Genomic DNA, 16,031 nt, shown 5'->3' with positions numbered 1-16,031 from the left:
AATACAAAACAAAGAACTATAAAACCTTTAGGGAAAAGGCAAAGAAACTCTTTAGAATCTAGGGCAAAGCTGAGTTCTTATTATTATTTTTATTTATTTATTTTTTCTTTAATATAATTTATCGTCAAATTGGTTTCCATACAACACCCAGTGTTCATCCCAACAAGTGCCCTCCTCCCTGCCCATCACCCACTTTCCCTCTCCCCCACTCCCCCCCATCTACTCTTAGTTTGTTCTCAGTCCCTAAGAGTCTCTTATGGTATGCCTCCCTCCCTCTCTGTAACTTTCCCCCCCCTTCCCCTCCCCCATGGTCTTCTGTTATGTTTCTCAACATCATATGAGTGAAAACATACGGTATCTGTCTTTCTCTGCCTGGCTTATCTCACTTAGCATAATACCCCCCAGTTCCATCCACGTTGCTGCGAATGGCCAGATTTCATTCTTTAAAGCTGAGTTTTTAGACTCGACACCAGTAACAGGAACAAAAGAGGAAAAATTGATAAATTGGACTTCATCAAAATTCAAATCTTTTGCTCTGAGAAAAACCCTGTTAAGAGGGTAAAAAACAAGCTAAAGACTGGGAATAAATATTTGCAAACCACAGGTTGGTTCGCACCCCTCTTGGTAGCCTCCCTGGCGTAATCTGAAGTCAGCCCCAGTACTCAGAGGGCAGGGAGAGACTGAAGAATGAGGCAGGCCACTCCAGGTTGGCAGGCGGCAGTTTCAAGAAGCAAAGGAAACTTACATATGAGGCGTGTCTTGGGCACCAGCAAGGTGAATGAATCCCCGTACCTGCTCTCCAAATGTTAAGCCCTAACTGGGCAGTCATGTATACCGTTCTCAACACCACCTCATTATTTCAGGACTGTGTCCTTGGAGCAGCCTGGGGGAGCAGGAAAGGCAAGCAGAACCCACATTCCCAGGACAGGGAAGGGGTGAGGAGCTTCCGAGTGCCCCTATCCAGCTCGTGGGTCAACTGGAAATCATGTACTTTTGTGTTCCCCAACACTTCAACCCTCGCGATCAGCTTAGAATCTCATCTTCCCCCTCTTCCATAATAAGCCCTGAGTGGTCAACAAGGGGTTTCATTAGTGTGGAGGTGGCTCTTTTGGTGGCTATCTGGCCACATTGGAGGCAGATTAAGACTATAATATCCAAAATCAGTGACGTTTCTATCGAGAGCCCCAGGATCCAAACCATTGATTTATTAAATCCCCTAGAATGGGGGTTGTATCACTCAGGGCGATTACTTGTGTCCCTGTGTCATTTGGTAAAGATAATACATTAGCAGACTTATCAGATAGGAACACATGTATTCTGTTTGGATAATGGCACAGGTGTCTCTTTGCAAGGCAGAAATAATGTCCAAGGCCATCCTATCTGGGAGGACAACTTTTCTATTAGAGTCATTCAGTGTTCAGTAATGGTAGGTTTCACTGGCTATCATTCAGGGCTTGCTGAGTGAACTTAGTAAAGGCTTCTGTGTGTGCTATAACACCTTCCAGGCCTATGGAAGGAACAAAGACAAGAGCCAGATGATCCTACCAGTGCAAAATACAAGGTGTCTCCCTGGCCTGAAGGAGATTGGCAGCCATTGTTACCAAAGGGCGGATTTTCCCCTTTGCCTAGGGAAAGCCCAGGGCATAACGGCCCAACCATCCAGGTGGAAGCCGTGGCCAAAGATCTGTGTCATATAACCATTGTGTTTTATTTGGTGCTACCCAACAAATACTGGACATTGCAACCAATCAGTGCCAAACCCATCACTACCCCTTAATATGACAGAATGACTACACAGCTCTCCTGGTATCCATCCAATGTATCTAATATGATTGGGTTGATTTTGTTTAGAGTGATTTTTTTTTTTTTTTTTTGCTCCCAACACAGGGGTGCCCGGGTGTTCAAATGCCCATAATCTGGAGTAAAACATATAAACCCATCCCAAATGTGAGCATAACCATCCATTGCTCTGATGGTAGTATTTCCAAGACCTTTTTGGTAAGCAATTTGATGAGCTACTCTTACAGTTTGCTTTCCAGAAGAATACCCACATCCAGGGTCATTAATAGTGTGTGTCACGCCATGTTTCCGGGTTAGTATTGGTAATACCAGATGGACTAAGAATACTAGCCTTAGATTGTTGCTGTTGTTGCTTTACTGCTTTAGGGCTTTCTGATCACATCCCTGAAGGAGTGATATGCATTTTGGCAATTCTGACAAGCTAGAGAGGGGCAACCGCCCACATATTCAATAACTGGATTGATTTCTTTGTCAGGCACACAAGTGGGCCCCTAGTAGAAAGGTATGTTTATCAGGTGCCCCTCCTGTGACTAGACGCCACAGGAGCATGCCTAAAGGCCAAAAAGACAGGTATTTTGTGAAAAATTGTATGGCGACGTCTCCCCCTTCACAAGAGTTACATCTGTGGCCCAATCCTTAGATGGTCATGCAGACTTAGGAATTTGACCTGCTGTGCATACCCAACATGCTGGTCAGGGCAGACAGCATAAGGAGGTGGGGTGGGGGCAGGATATGCCAGACCAGGACCCCCCACCTTCTCCTGTTTTCAATACTGCGTGTTCCCTTCCATGTAGAGGTGTTCCCACAGGTTCAGCAGCTCATAGCAGGACAATGGGACCCCAGTGGGGACTGAGAAGTTCCCCTTCACCCAAAGGTTCAAAGTAACTCACTCATCCCAGCAGCGCATCCCACTGCAAATTCTGGTAAATAATTCCTCTTCCAGATGTGAGGGGGACTGCTGTTCTCAGCAGCAAAGCACGGAGCTGGTCTGCTGTGAGGATGGAAGCATGGCTGTTTCCTGCCACTTCCGCACCCCTACAGTACCGGGTGCCTTGGCAGGGGTCCCCAGTCTGGCATATGGGGCAATAGGCTCTGCTGGTTGATCATTCAAAGGTATTAAAGCCTGGGACAATACTTTGGTCCATCCAGCCAAGATGGTTTAACCTATTCACAAGTTAATCTGTCGCTTTAATATTCCATTTTTTTTTCCTTTCTATTAACCCTGCTACTCATGGGTTATAAGGGAGATGAAGCTTCTTTTTAGTGGCATGTTTTTTGCCCAGTCTGGGATATCATGACTTTTGAAATGGGACGCCCAATTACCATCTATTCAATGAGGGTATCCATATCAAGGAGGATATAAGCAATTTGCCAATCCCTCGCCTGTTGGGAACTCCAGTGAATGGTCTCAGATTCTTTTGGCAGTTGCTTTGGGTGTTGTTTAGAACATACAGGACAGGTTGTTGCTTCATTAACCAAGTCACCGTATTTCAAGGGCAATCCAGCACCCCTGGCAATAGGCCATCCCACCCAGGCATTGTTAAGGTCACTCTATGCACCGGATCTGCTGTACCTAGTGGAGGGTCAGTAGCTAAAACTTGTGCCTGAGGGGCACCTGGGTGGCTCAGTTGGTTAAGTGTCTGACTTCAGCTCAGGTCACGATCTTGTGGTTCGTCAGTTTGAGCCCAGCGTCGGGCTCTGTGCTGACAGCTTGGAGCCTGGAGCCTGCTTTGGATTCTGTGTCTCCCCCTCTCTGCCACCCCCCCCATTCAGATTCTGTCTTTCTCTCTCTCTCTCAAAAATAAAGTTAAAAAAAATAAAACTTGTGCCTGAGCTAGGACATCAGTTTTCTGTTTGCAAGGGGATGTCAGTGCCTTGTGAGACAGGACGTGAAGAACAGTGAGGGCCGCCTTAGGCGCTTGTAGATGGACCCAAATGTCTTTCCATGTATCTTGACCCCACTAGGGTTTATTCATACTCATCCACCCCTCAGCTTCCCATTGTCGGAGCCATAGGGCTTATCCCTTCAGAAGAGCCCAGCTGTTAGTGCAGAGAGTTAATGGCCAGGACTCAGGACCATCACCAGCCAGACTACTCTGAGCTCAGCCCACTGGCCACTAAGGTTTGTTTCTGTTTCCATCCAGATGGTGTCCGTGTTGGGCTGAATAGCAACTACAGTCCATGTGGGCGGGGTTCGCCTAGACTAGACCGATCTGTATAGGCAGCATCAGCGGGAATCTCCCCTGCCCCCCTCTTTACAGGGACACCATAGGAATAGGGGTGGGAGCATCTGGAGGATGTATATATACTCCATGGGGCCTAGCAGCCCTAGAGACAGTGAACTTGTGCGTAGGGCCGTCCTCTACTGTAAATAGACCTGCCACTTAGTCAAAATGTGGGTTTGAGTCATAGCAAAGGTGGGTTGACGGAACATATATTTAACTCACCCCTTGACTGGGAAGTTCTCATGACAATGTGTTGTTCCTTAGTGAGAGGCTCCACCTGGAAGAGTACTGTGTGCTCCATGGGGGTGTATCAGCTTTCTGCCTCCTTCATTTAGACCAAAGTCTTGGCGGTATTGTCTCCTTCTCTTGTTTTTGTCGCAGTGCCCAATCGACACCGTCTGGAGTCATGGACACATTTAACTCAAACGGGACCCCTGCTTGATATATGCCAAGGGCTTTAGTCTGCTTTGTGAGTATTTTTGCCTTCCCAAAGGCAGCCTGCTGCTCTCATCCCCGGTCCCACACCTACCCTTTCATTATCAGGTAATATAAGGGACAGAGGCACTGTGCCATGTGGGGAATAAAAGTCCTCTGGAGACCTTAACATTCTTACAAAGGCCTGCACCTCTTTCATATTCTTGGGGGTTGGGCAAGCTTGCATCTATCTTATCAATCACAGCTTCAGGGACAACATGGGTCTAACCCAACAAGACAACTCCCAGAAACTTCACAGCGGTGTCTGGGCCTTGAATTTTCTGTCGGTCCGTTGCCTATCCTCTCCCTCACAGATGCTCCAGCAAAGCCTGCAAGATGTCCTGGCAGGAGAGGCAGATCGTTCCATGTTAATATTACAACATCAATATCATGGGCCCATCTCAGTGATGTGGGAAAGGACAACAGGAACAGGTCTCGGGCTTCCATCCCATGACACACAGTGGGGCTATGCAGGTAACCTTGGAGGAGCGCTTCGAAGGTCTATTGTTGCCCCTGTTATGTGACGGTAAATTGATCTTGTGACTCAGTGGCCAGGGGTATACTGAAAAAGGTATTTGCTAAGTCTAGCACAGCACGATACCTTCCTAGGACTGTGGCTAAGGTGTTTAAGATGATGGCAATGTTGGGCACTATCTTATTTAGTTTCCAGTGGTCCATCATCAACTGCCATGAGCCATCTGGCTTTTTTACTGGTCATACAGGGCTGTTGAAACTACTATGGGCAGTAGTGTAGCTCTAGATGGTTTCCCTATAATCCCAGGAAATTTATATTGTTTGACATTTACCATTCTATGTGAGGACAGCAGGCTTACTGGTTCCCAGTTGGTGCTTCTCCTCAGCATGGGTTTGATTCCTCTAACCTGGAGGTATCAGAGGTTTGCAGAGTCTGATCTTGTAGGATGGAGATCAATGCCCAATATGTTCTCTGGTATTGGAGAGATAAAAACCCCCATAGTCTCAGGGAGGGCAGAGAAGATGTCCAAGAGGACCTTTCTGACCATAACTGTCTGTCCTCCATGACTACTGATGGCACTGAAAGGGGCAGAAAACCTCTGAGGGTTACCATATATTAGAGTACATTTAGCTTCAGTATCCACCCGTGCTGTCACCTTTTATGGATTTCTGGAAGACCAATGAACATAGGGCCTCTGATCACCTCCAGTGGCCCTCACCTGGAGGCAATCTTGGCCTGCATCTTATACCCAGGGTGAGGGACACACCCATCCCAAACAGGCATGTATCCCTGAGGCCTCTGGTGGAACAGGGGGTACATCAGGGATGACAGGAGTGGATGAGACAGATCTAAACTGTTACTCAGGTTTTAAGGCTTTCCATAGGCCAACCCAGTCTGTCTGTTTAGGCAGGGTCCCCACAGCAATGAGGTCACACTATATTTGCTTCCAGGTTATTCTGACTGGATCCTTGAGAGCAGGTTGGGATAGCCTTTTAGCTTTCCTGGCTCCCCTCTATCTCTAGCCCATGTCTGTTCCCAGGATCTGTCAGTTTCCTCCAGTTGAGCAATGGATTGCCCAACATGGTAAACATCTCATACATGGGCTCGGCATGGATATCAGTGTTGGGGACAGACTGGAGAATCTTGGCTTTGGTCCATGAAGTGAACGTGGTCTGAAAAGGGCCTGAAAAGGCAGAAGCATTGATCACCTGTCTCATTCCCAGATTCCTGAAAATTTGCTGTACCTCCTCTATCGATTTCCAGATTCTTACATGCCCAGGGAGATACCCCTCATCGGGCCAAGCCTCCCTTACAGGATAAAATAATCCAATCTATAAGGAAGTGAGTACTTTGCATCTCTTGGGCACCATACAGGTGCTGCCAGAGGGCAAGGTGTGTGGTGATGTTGCTCGTTTTCTCTGCCTCCTGCTGGGTCAGAGAAACACCACCACCCCTGTATCCTATAGCCACACTAACCATGCCAGGATATCTTCCCTGGCCTTTTGCTGAAACTGGCATCTATATCAATAAGCACAGTTGGGAGTGTATTCTCTCATCATCAATGTTTCCTGAACTGGGGGCTGTCCCGCTGCTTAGGGTTGCTGTGCTGTGCTTTTGTTTTTTGATGTGTTAGGGGTGCAACGGCATGGGGCATTCCATCCACTTCCCTGTCAATCACCACAATCTCTTCCTCCTCGTTCCCATCATTCTCCCAGGGATTGAATGTCTTAGCTTGCCAATTGGACTTAGTCACAAGCACTGCCTTTGTCTGAAGCTCCTTGCACCCTCCCAGCTTTGCAAAAGGGCATGAGAAGGTCTCCAACGTATTGTCCTTCAACTCCCATCATGTCTGCCAGCCCCAGAGCCATCAGCCTAGTGGACATTCTCATGTCCTTTTCTAATCTTAGGTTGTCTTCTAACTTCCTGACATGAGCCTCAGCCTCCAGTTGGGCATCGATGGCCAGTCGAACTGCCCATTAGTATAGGCCAGCCCACTGCGGCCACCACATGCCTCACTTCCTTGCTCAGAGCACAATGCACAATTACTCCAACAAGCACACCAGCCGGCATTTTCAGGGCATCCCTGTACTCAGAGGATGGTCCACAAGTACCTAACATACAGGCCACTCCTCCCCACAAAGAGGTCGATGGCCAACACTGGATTTCCCCCATGGATGCTTCTTTTCCAAGGCCCATCTCTTCTGTCTTCTGGCTCTCTTGCCAATTGGTTTGCAACCCTCCTGGGAGCTTCCCTGGTGTGATCTAAAATCATCTACAGTACTTGGAGGGCAGGGAGAGACCAAAGAAAAAGGCCACTCCTGGTTAGTAGGTGGCAATTTTATGAAGCAAAGGGAACTTACAAATGAGGCTTGTCATGGGCAACTGAAAGATGAGTGGATCCCCAGACTCACCCTCCAAATCTTCAGTTTATAAAGAGGACTTAACTGTACTTAGTCACATATACCATGCAGGTGTTTTCAAACACCACATCACCATTTCAAGACTACATCCTTGGAGCAGCCTCTGGGAAGAGGAAAGGCAAGCAGAACCTACATTCCGAGGACAGGGGAGGGGGTGAGGAGCCTCCAAGTGTCTATGTCCAGGTTGCGGGTCAATCAGCAATCACGTCTTTTTGGTGATGTTCCCCAATGCCACATATCTGATAAAAGATTAGTGTACAGAATATGTAAAGAAACTCAATAGTATAAAACTAAACAATATAATAAGTAATTAGAAAAATGGGCAAGAGGGGTGCCTGGGTGGTTCAGTCAGTTGAGCATCCAACTCTTGATTTTGGCTCAAGTCACGATCTCTTGGTTCATGGGATCAAGCCCTACATCGGGCTCTGCGCTGACACCACGGAGCCTGATTGGGATTCTCTTTCCCTCTCTCACTGCCCCTCCCTCCCTCAAAATAAGTAAACAAAGATTTTTTTCAAAAAGAAAATGGGCAAGAGATGAACAGGCATTTCTCCAAAGTATACACAATGGCAAATAAGCACATATAAACACGTTCAACTTCATTAATCATTAGTGAAATGCAAATTAAAAGCACAATGAGATATCCCTCTGCACCTATCAGAATTGACAAAGTAAAAAAAGTAAAAAATAGTGACTCCACCAAGTGCTGGCAAGGATGGAGAGAAATGGGATCACATCCCTCATGATGCTATGACTACTTTGTAACAGTTTGGAAGTTACTCTAAAAGTAAGTATGAAACCACCTTACACAACTACACTCTTGGGACTTATCCCAAAACAATGGAACCTTTTGTTCATACAAACACTTGTACACAAGTGTTCATAGTAGCTTTTTTTTTTTAATTTTTATTTGAGAGAGAGAGAGAGAGAGCAAGCAGGGAAGGGAAAGAGAGAGGGGACAGAATCCCAAGCAGGCTCCACACTGTAAGCACAGAGCCCAATGTGGGGCCTGAACCCACAAACCGTGAGATCATGACCTGAGCTGAACTCAAGAGTCAGACGCTTAACCGACTGAGCCACCCAGGCACCCCATTTTTTTTAAATAGCTAAAAACTAAAAATAACCCAGATGTCCTTCAATGGGTGAACAGTTAAACAAACTGTGGTATGTCCAAATCATAGGACACCACTTAGCAATAAAAATAAATGATACAAGAAACAAGTTGGATGAATCTCCAGAGAATTATTCTGAGACAAAAGAAGCCAATCCCAAAAGACTACATACCTTCTGTATTCCATTTATAAAAATTCTTGAAATGCTAAAATTATAGAAGTGGAGAAGAGTTTAGGGGTTGCCAAGGTGCTAACTGGGGGAGAGGGTGTGGCCGTAAAAGGGTATTTTGGTGGAGATGGAACTAGCCTGTATCTTGAGTGTGGTGATGGTGGACACGTGAGCCTAGAAGGTGATAAAATTGCATAGAACTAAACACACACAGCCAAGCACAAATGATTACAAGTGAAATTGGGGATTCTGCACATGATCACAGGATTCTATCAACGTCTATAGACACTGACTGTGATTCTGTATTGTAGTTCTGCAAGATGCTAAGTGAGAAAAACTGGGTAAAGGGTCCAGGAGATGTCTCTATTGTTTCTTACAGCTACATGTGAATCTCCAAGTATCTCAAGATAAAGTTTTGTTTGTTTCTTTTTTTAATGTTTATTTACTTTTGAAAGAGAGACAGAGTATGAGCAGGGAAGGGGCAGAGAGAGAGGGAGACACAGAATCCAAAGCAGGCTCCAAGCTCTGAGCTGTCAGCACAGAGCCCGATGCAGGGCTTGAACCCACAAAACATGAGAGCATGACAGGAACCAAAGTCAGACGCTTAACTGACTGAGCCACCCAGGGGCCCCTGTTTTGTTTCTTAAAAATTCATTAACCAAGGGGCGCCTGGGTGGCTCAGTTGGTTGAGCGTCCGACTTCGGCTCAGGTCATGATCTCGCGGTCCATGAGTTCGAGCCCTGCGTCGGGCTCTGTGCTGACAGCTCAGAGCCTGGAGCCTGTTTCAGGTTCTGTGTCTCCTTCTCTCTCTGACCCTCCCCCACTCATGCTCTCTCTACCTCAAAAATAAACGTTAAAAAATTAAAAAAAAAAACCACATTAACCAAGACTTAAAAAGAAATCTTTTGAACCAACTCTTTCCAAACATCAGTTGGACAAAAACTTTATACACTAAGAATAATAACATGGCAGATATACCCTAATTATTCACTAAAACGGTTATGAAAAGCATAGTCTATTTTATTTGACGGATTAAAAAAAGCATAATTGATTTAGGAAACTAAGTTTTTTCAGTCCTTACCTTAGGAAATGCACTATAAAAAATAAGAAATATAAAAAGCTGAAATACAGAGATGGTTGCACAACAGCGTGAATGTACTTAATGCCACGGACCTGCACACTTAAAAAAAATGTTAAGGGGCACCTGGGGGGCTCAGTTGGTTAAGCATCCAACTTCGGCTTAGGGCCCATGGGTTCGAGCCCCACATGAAGCTCTCTGCTCTCAACGCAGAGCTGGCTTCAGATTCTGACTCTCCCTCTCTCTCTCTCTCTCTCTGCCCCTCCCCAACTAGCTGTCTCTTGCAAAAATAAACATTTGAAAGAAATTGTTAAGATGGTAAATTTTGTATTATGTATATTTTACTACAATGTTTTAAAAATGGAAACATAAAATCCCCTGTAATACCATGACGTAAAGACTACTGGTGGGTACACACACACACACACACACACACACACACACAAATATTGTGTGTTCTTCCCAACTTTTCCCCATGTATACAACATATAGATGTGTTCAAAGGAAAAGGTGCGATCATACACTAAATGGTACCTTTAATCTGCTTTACTCCTAACACGGGCCAGCCTCACCCCTGCCCATCAGCAAACCTGCGCTCCCAGCGTCACCATCTCCCTGCATCCCCGCACCTTCCTGCTACAGTCGCGGCTCCCAGGGACGTTTGCAATTATCCACGTTCATGAGGCCGCGATGGAAACACCTTTCCGCGCTCCTGATTTCATCCCAGTGACCAGACACACGAAGGGCATCGCAGGTGGAATTTCCCCCTAGGAGGACCCGGGCTGGGAAAAGAAACTGGGGACGGCCCTGAAACGTGTCACGCGGGGTCACGAGGCCAGCAGCTCAGACGCCCTGGGCTGACAGCGGGGAACCCCCTGCCCTGAAGGATCGAACCAGGGGTGCCATTAGGGGGGAAGTCCCGAATGATGAAGCTCCAGGTAGGAAGGCCTGTTCACCTGCCCCACTACGGTACACCTGCCCCACTTCCGGTATGTCTAGGTCCGCCAGGAGCCTCCCATCCATTGCCGCGCATGCGCGATGGCAAATCGAGGCCACACCCCCACACCCGGATGGCGCCCTCTTTCCGCTTCCGGGAGAGCCGTGCTACTAGAGATTCCCACCCAGAGTCGGCCCAACGCATGCGCATGCGCCCCAACGAGTGCGCCGCCGCGACTCTGCCCCTCCCGGGCTCTGATCTGCCGCTTCAGCTGGTTCTTAAACGGCCTGGGGCCTCAGGACACCTATCCCTAAGCTCGCCTCCTGCGGAAACATCCAGGCTTGGTCTCCGAACACACTCCCATTGGAAACCAAAATCTGCAGCAACCAACCGCCACCTCCACCAACCCAGGGTCTTCAGCTCAAGCATGACGCAGCCTCACACTGGATTCAGGGACTCCTGGTCTAAACACTCACGGAGCAGCCCTCCACCCATAACAGGTCCCTGAATCCAGCGAGCCCAAACCACCATGCCTAATAAACACAGAAGTATACTAAGGCAGACTCAGCGGGACACTCTGACTCTATCTTCAAGCTTGTTCTAACCTAGAGCCACACCTCATAGGTCCTACCTGCCTCCCCGACCCCATCTCTTCACCACCAGATTCCACCTACGTACGGGATTCCATCTCAGACATACAAAACCTACACCCAAGAGCTGGGGCCTCCACCAATCTGGGTCTGTAGGCCAGTTACTTAGAAAAAGACATCACAGATGCCTGCCAGGAACATATTTTGTGCCCACAAACTACCACTCCTCCCACCCCCTTACTTCCACCCACCTGAACATCCTGTGGGCTCTCCCACAGCAGAAGGTGCATCTGCACTGAGGTCATTTCCCCTGGACAACGGCAGTCCGCCCCTGGACCCACCCTGCCAAGAATGGTGCTCCCCCATGCCATTCCCTCCCAAATGAGCACATCTGAGCACACAAACAGCCCCAGCCCGCCAAGAACTTACATCTCTAACCCGGGCTTCCATCAACCCCAGTTTCACATCCTCACCCACCACCATTTGTTCCCATGTCCCAGGTTTGGCCCACAGAGTCTAACAAAACCTCTCTGCCTGCATCTCTGAATGGGAAAGGGGGCCTGTCTAGCTGTTTTTCTCTCTGACCTCAGTCTGCAGTCTTTAATGGATTCTGGACTCTCCATCCCATCCCAGATAGACAACTCGGGGTGGGTTTCCCACCTCCCCATATTGAGGGAAACTGTGTCTTGTCCACATAGCCAGCCAGGTACTAAAGATGTGCCTAATGCACGCACCAGGGTCCCAAGTCATTGGGTGGGGAAATCAATTTAGAACCATAGGTTAGGAATAGCGTTTTAAAAACATATTAGAGGAGCACCTGGGTGGCTCAGTCGGTTAAGCATCAGACTTCAGCTCAGGTCATGATCTCACAGTCTGTGAGTTAGAGCCCCTGCCTCGGGCTCTGTGCTGACAGCTCAGAGCCTGGAGCCTGCTTCCGATTCTGTGTCTCCCTCTTTCTCTGCCCCTCCCCTGCTCATGCTTTGTCTCTCTGTCTCTCTCTCAAAAATAAGTAAACATAAAAAAATTAAAAACATATTAGAACACGGTAGGAACAAAGATCAAAGATTATACTCAATGGATCAAGATTAAATCACAAAGAAAATTAGAAAGTATTGGTAATGATGAAAATGAAAGCACAACATTGGATTACTTGTTTTTTGGGTGTTGAGTTTGATAAGTGCTTTATGGATTTTGGATACTAATCCTTTATCAGATACATCATTTGCAAATATCTCCTCCCATTCAGTAAGCTGCCTTTTAGTTTTCTTAACTGTTTCCTTTGCTGTGCAGAAGCTTTTTATCTTGATGAAGTCCAAATAGTTTATTTTTGCTTTTGTTTTATTTTTGACATGTCGAGTAAGAAGCCGCTCTAGTTGAGGTCAAAGAGGTTGCTGCCTGTGTACTCCTCTAGGATCTTGATGTTTTCCTGTCTCACATTTAGGTTTTTCACCCATTTTGAATTTATTTTTGTGTTCGGTGTAAGAAAGTGGTCCAGGTTCATGCTTTTGCATGTGGCTGTCCAGTTTTTCCCAACACATTTATTGAAGAGACTGTCTTTTTTCCAATGGATATTCTTTCCTACTTTGTCAAAGATTCATTGACCATGCAGTTCTGGGTCCATTTGAGTTTGCTATTCTTTTTTATTAAAAATTTTTTTTTAGAGAGAGAGATGGGGGATGGGGCAGAGGGAGAGGGAGAGGGAGAGATAGGATTAAGCAGGCTCCACACCCAATGTGGAGCCCAATGCAGGCCTCGATCTTGTAACATGAGATCATGACCTGAGCAGGAATGAAGAGTCAGATGCTTGACTGTACCACCCAGGCCTCTCTCTGGGTTTTCTATTCTGCTCATTGATCTGTGTGTCGGTTATTGCGCCAGTTGGTCACTACAGCTTTGTAATAGAACTTGAAGTCAGGAAGTCTGATGCCTCCAGCTCTGCTTTTCTTCTTGAAGATCACTTTGTCTATTCGGGGTCTTTTGTGGTTCCATGCAAATGTTAGGGTTGTCTGTTCTAGCTCTGTGAAAAATGCTGGCGGTATTTTGATAGGGATTGCATTAAATGTGTAGATTGCTTTGGGTAGTATAGACATGTTAACAATACCTGTTCTTCCAATCATAGTGAAAGTTTGACTTCTTCCCTGCTGATATAGATGCCTTTTATTGCTTTTTGTTGTCGGATTACTGAGGACCAGACTTCCAGTACTATATTAAATAACAGTGGTGAGAGTCTTATTCCTGATTGTAGATGAAAAGCTCTCTGTTTTTCCCCATTGAGGATGATATTAGCTGTGGGTCTTTCATATATGGCCTTTATGATGTTGAAGTATGTTCTCTGCATTCCTACTTTGTTGAGGGTTTTTATAAGAATGGATGCCATACTTTGTCAAATGGTTTTTCTGCATCTTTTGAGAGGATCATATGGCTCTTATCCTCTCTTCTATTAATGTGGTGTAACATGTTGATTGATTTGTGAATACTTAACCACTCTTGCAGCCCAGGAATAAATCCCATTTGAGCATGGTGAATGATTCGTTTAATGCACTGTTTGATTTGATTTGCTAGTATTTTGTTGAGAATTTTTACATCCGTGTTCATCATGGATATTGGGCTGTAATTCTTTTTTAGTGGGGTCTTTCTTTGGTTTTGGCATCAAGGTAATGCTGGCCTTGAGGAATGATTTTGGAAGTTTTCCTTCCATTTCTATATTTTAGAAAATATTTGCAAATGACATATATGATAAAGGGTTAGTATCCAAAATTTATAAAGAACTTATCAAACTCAATACCCAAAAAATAAATAATCCAGTTAAAAAATGGGCAGAAGCCATGAATGGACACTTTTCCAAAGAAAACATCCAGATGGATAACAGACACATGAAAAGATGTTCAACATCACTCATCATCATGGAAAAAGAAATAAAAACTGCAATGAGATATCACCTCACACCTGTCAGAATGACTAAAGTTAACAACATGGGAAACAACAGATGTTGGCAAGGATGTGGAGAAAGGGGAACATTCTTGCACGGTTGGTAGGAATGCAAACTGGTGCAGCCACTATGGAAAACAGTATGTAAGTTCCCCCAAAAAGTTAAAAATAGAACTACCTTATACTACTGGGTATTTATCCAAGGCATACAAAAACTGATTCAAATAGGCACATGCACTCCAATATTTATAACAGCATTACTAACAATAGCCAAATTATGGAAACAGCCCAAGTGTCTATCAATTGATGGATGGATAAAGAAGATGTAGTGTGTGTGTATATATATATATATATATATATATACACACACACCGGAATATTAGCCATATAAAAGAATGAAATCTTGCCATTTACAACGATGTTTATGGAGCTAGAGTGTGTTACGATAAGTGAAATAAATCAGTCAGAGAAAGACATACCATACCATATGATTTCACTCATAGGTGGAATTTAGGAAAGGAAACAAATGAACAAGGGGGGAAAAAGAGAGAAGCAAACCAGAAAACAGACTCTTAACTAGAGACAACACACTGAGGGGTGGTGGAGGGGTGGTGGGTGGGGGATGCGTTAAGTGAGTGATGGGTATTAAGGAGGGCACTTGTTGTGTTGAGCACTGGGTGTTGCATGTAAGTGATGAATCACTAAATTCTACTTCTGAAACTAACATTACGCTATATGTTAACTAACTAGAATTTAAATAAAAACTTGAAACAAAAAAAGAAAAGAAAATGAAGACACAACATGCCAAACTTACAGGGTGCAGCTGAAGCGTACTTATAGGGAAATTTATGGCTGCAATGCCTGTATTAAAGCAAAAAAAAATCTCAAATTAATAACCTAATCTTTTTCTTAAAGGCACAGAAATAAGAACAAATTAAAGCAATTAGGAGGAAATAAGAGATTAGAGCAAATAGTACTGAACGATAGACTAGAGTAACATCAGAGGAAAATGAATGAAACCAAAAGTAGTTTCTTTGCAAAGATCAGCAAAATGTACAAATCTTTAGCTAGACCAAATAAGAAAAAAAAAAAAAAAAAAAGACACGACTTCAATACTAAAGTACAAAAGAGGGGATATTACTACTGATCTTACTGATACAAAAGGGATATAAGAGAATGCTATGAACAACTGTATGCCAACTAATTATATAAAGGACAAATTCCTAGAGAGACACAAATTATCAAAACTGACTCAAGAATAAAAAGAAAATCAGGGGCGCCTGGGCGGCTCAGTTGGTTAAGTGTCTGACTTCGGCTCAGGTCACGATCTCAGAGTTGGTGGGTTTGAGCCCCACGTCGGGCTCTGTGCTGACAGCTCAGCGCCTGGAGACTGTTTCCGATTCTGTGTCTCCCCCTCTCTCTCTCTGTCCCTCTCCTCCTCGCGCTCATTCTCATTCTGTCTCTCAAAACTAAAAATGTTAAAAAAACATAAAATTAAAAATGTCATGTGTAAACCATACATCTAATAAAGAGCTGTATCTAGAATACTGAAAAAAAAGTGCTCACAACTCAATATTAAAGACAGCCCAATTATACATACATACATATATATATATATATATATATATATATATATATATATATATATTCTAATTCTATTTTATTATTTTTTTAAAATTTACATCCAAATTAGTTAGCCTATAGTGCAACAATGATTTCAGGAATAGATTCCTTAGTGCCCCTTCCCCATTTAGCCCATCCCCCCTCCCACACCCCCTCCAGTAACCCTCTGTTTGTTCTCCATATTTATGAGTCTCTTATGT

The 16,031-nt window shown here is 45.0% G+C and overlaps 1 long non-coding RNA gene across 1 annotated transcript; it reads right to left on the bottom strand.

Annotated features, from left to right (window-relative positions):
- Window positions 1–7,296: 7,296 nt before the first annotated feature.
- Window positions 7,297–15,441, bottom strand: LOC132690667 (uncharacterized). Its single transcript, XR_009615458.3, has 2 exons — window positions 15,023–15,441; window positions 7,297–7,633 (listed from the first exon to the last, which is right to left on the bottom strand). It is a non-coding gene; the product is annotated as an uncharacterized LOC132690667 (long non-coding RNA).
- Between the last annotated feature and the right edge of the window lie 590 nt (window positions 15,442–16,031).

This window comes from Panthera onca, chromosome E2 (genome assembly GCF_046562875.1).
Source record: "Panthera onca isolate mPanOnc1 chromosome E2, mPanOnc1 haplotype 2, whole genome shotgun sequence".
Taxonomy (NCBI): domain Eukaryota; kingdom Metazoa; phylum Chordata; class Mammalia; order Carnivora; family Felidae; genus Panthera; species Panthera onca.
This window is presented reverse-complemented; position numbering and strand designations above follow the sequence as displayed.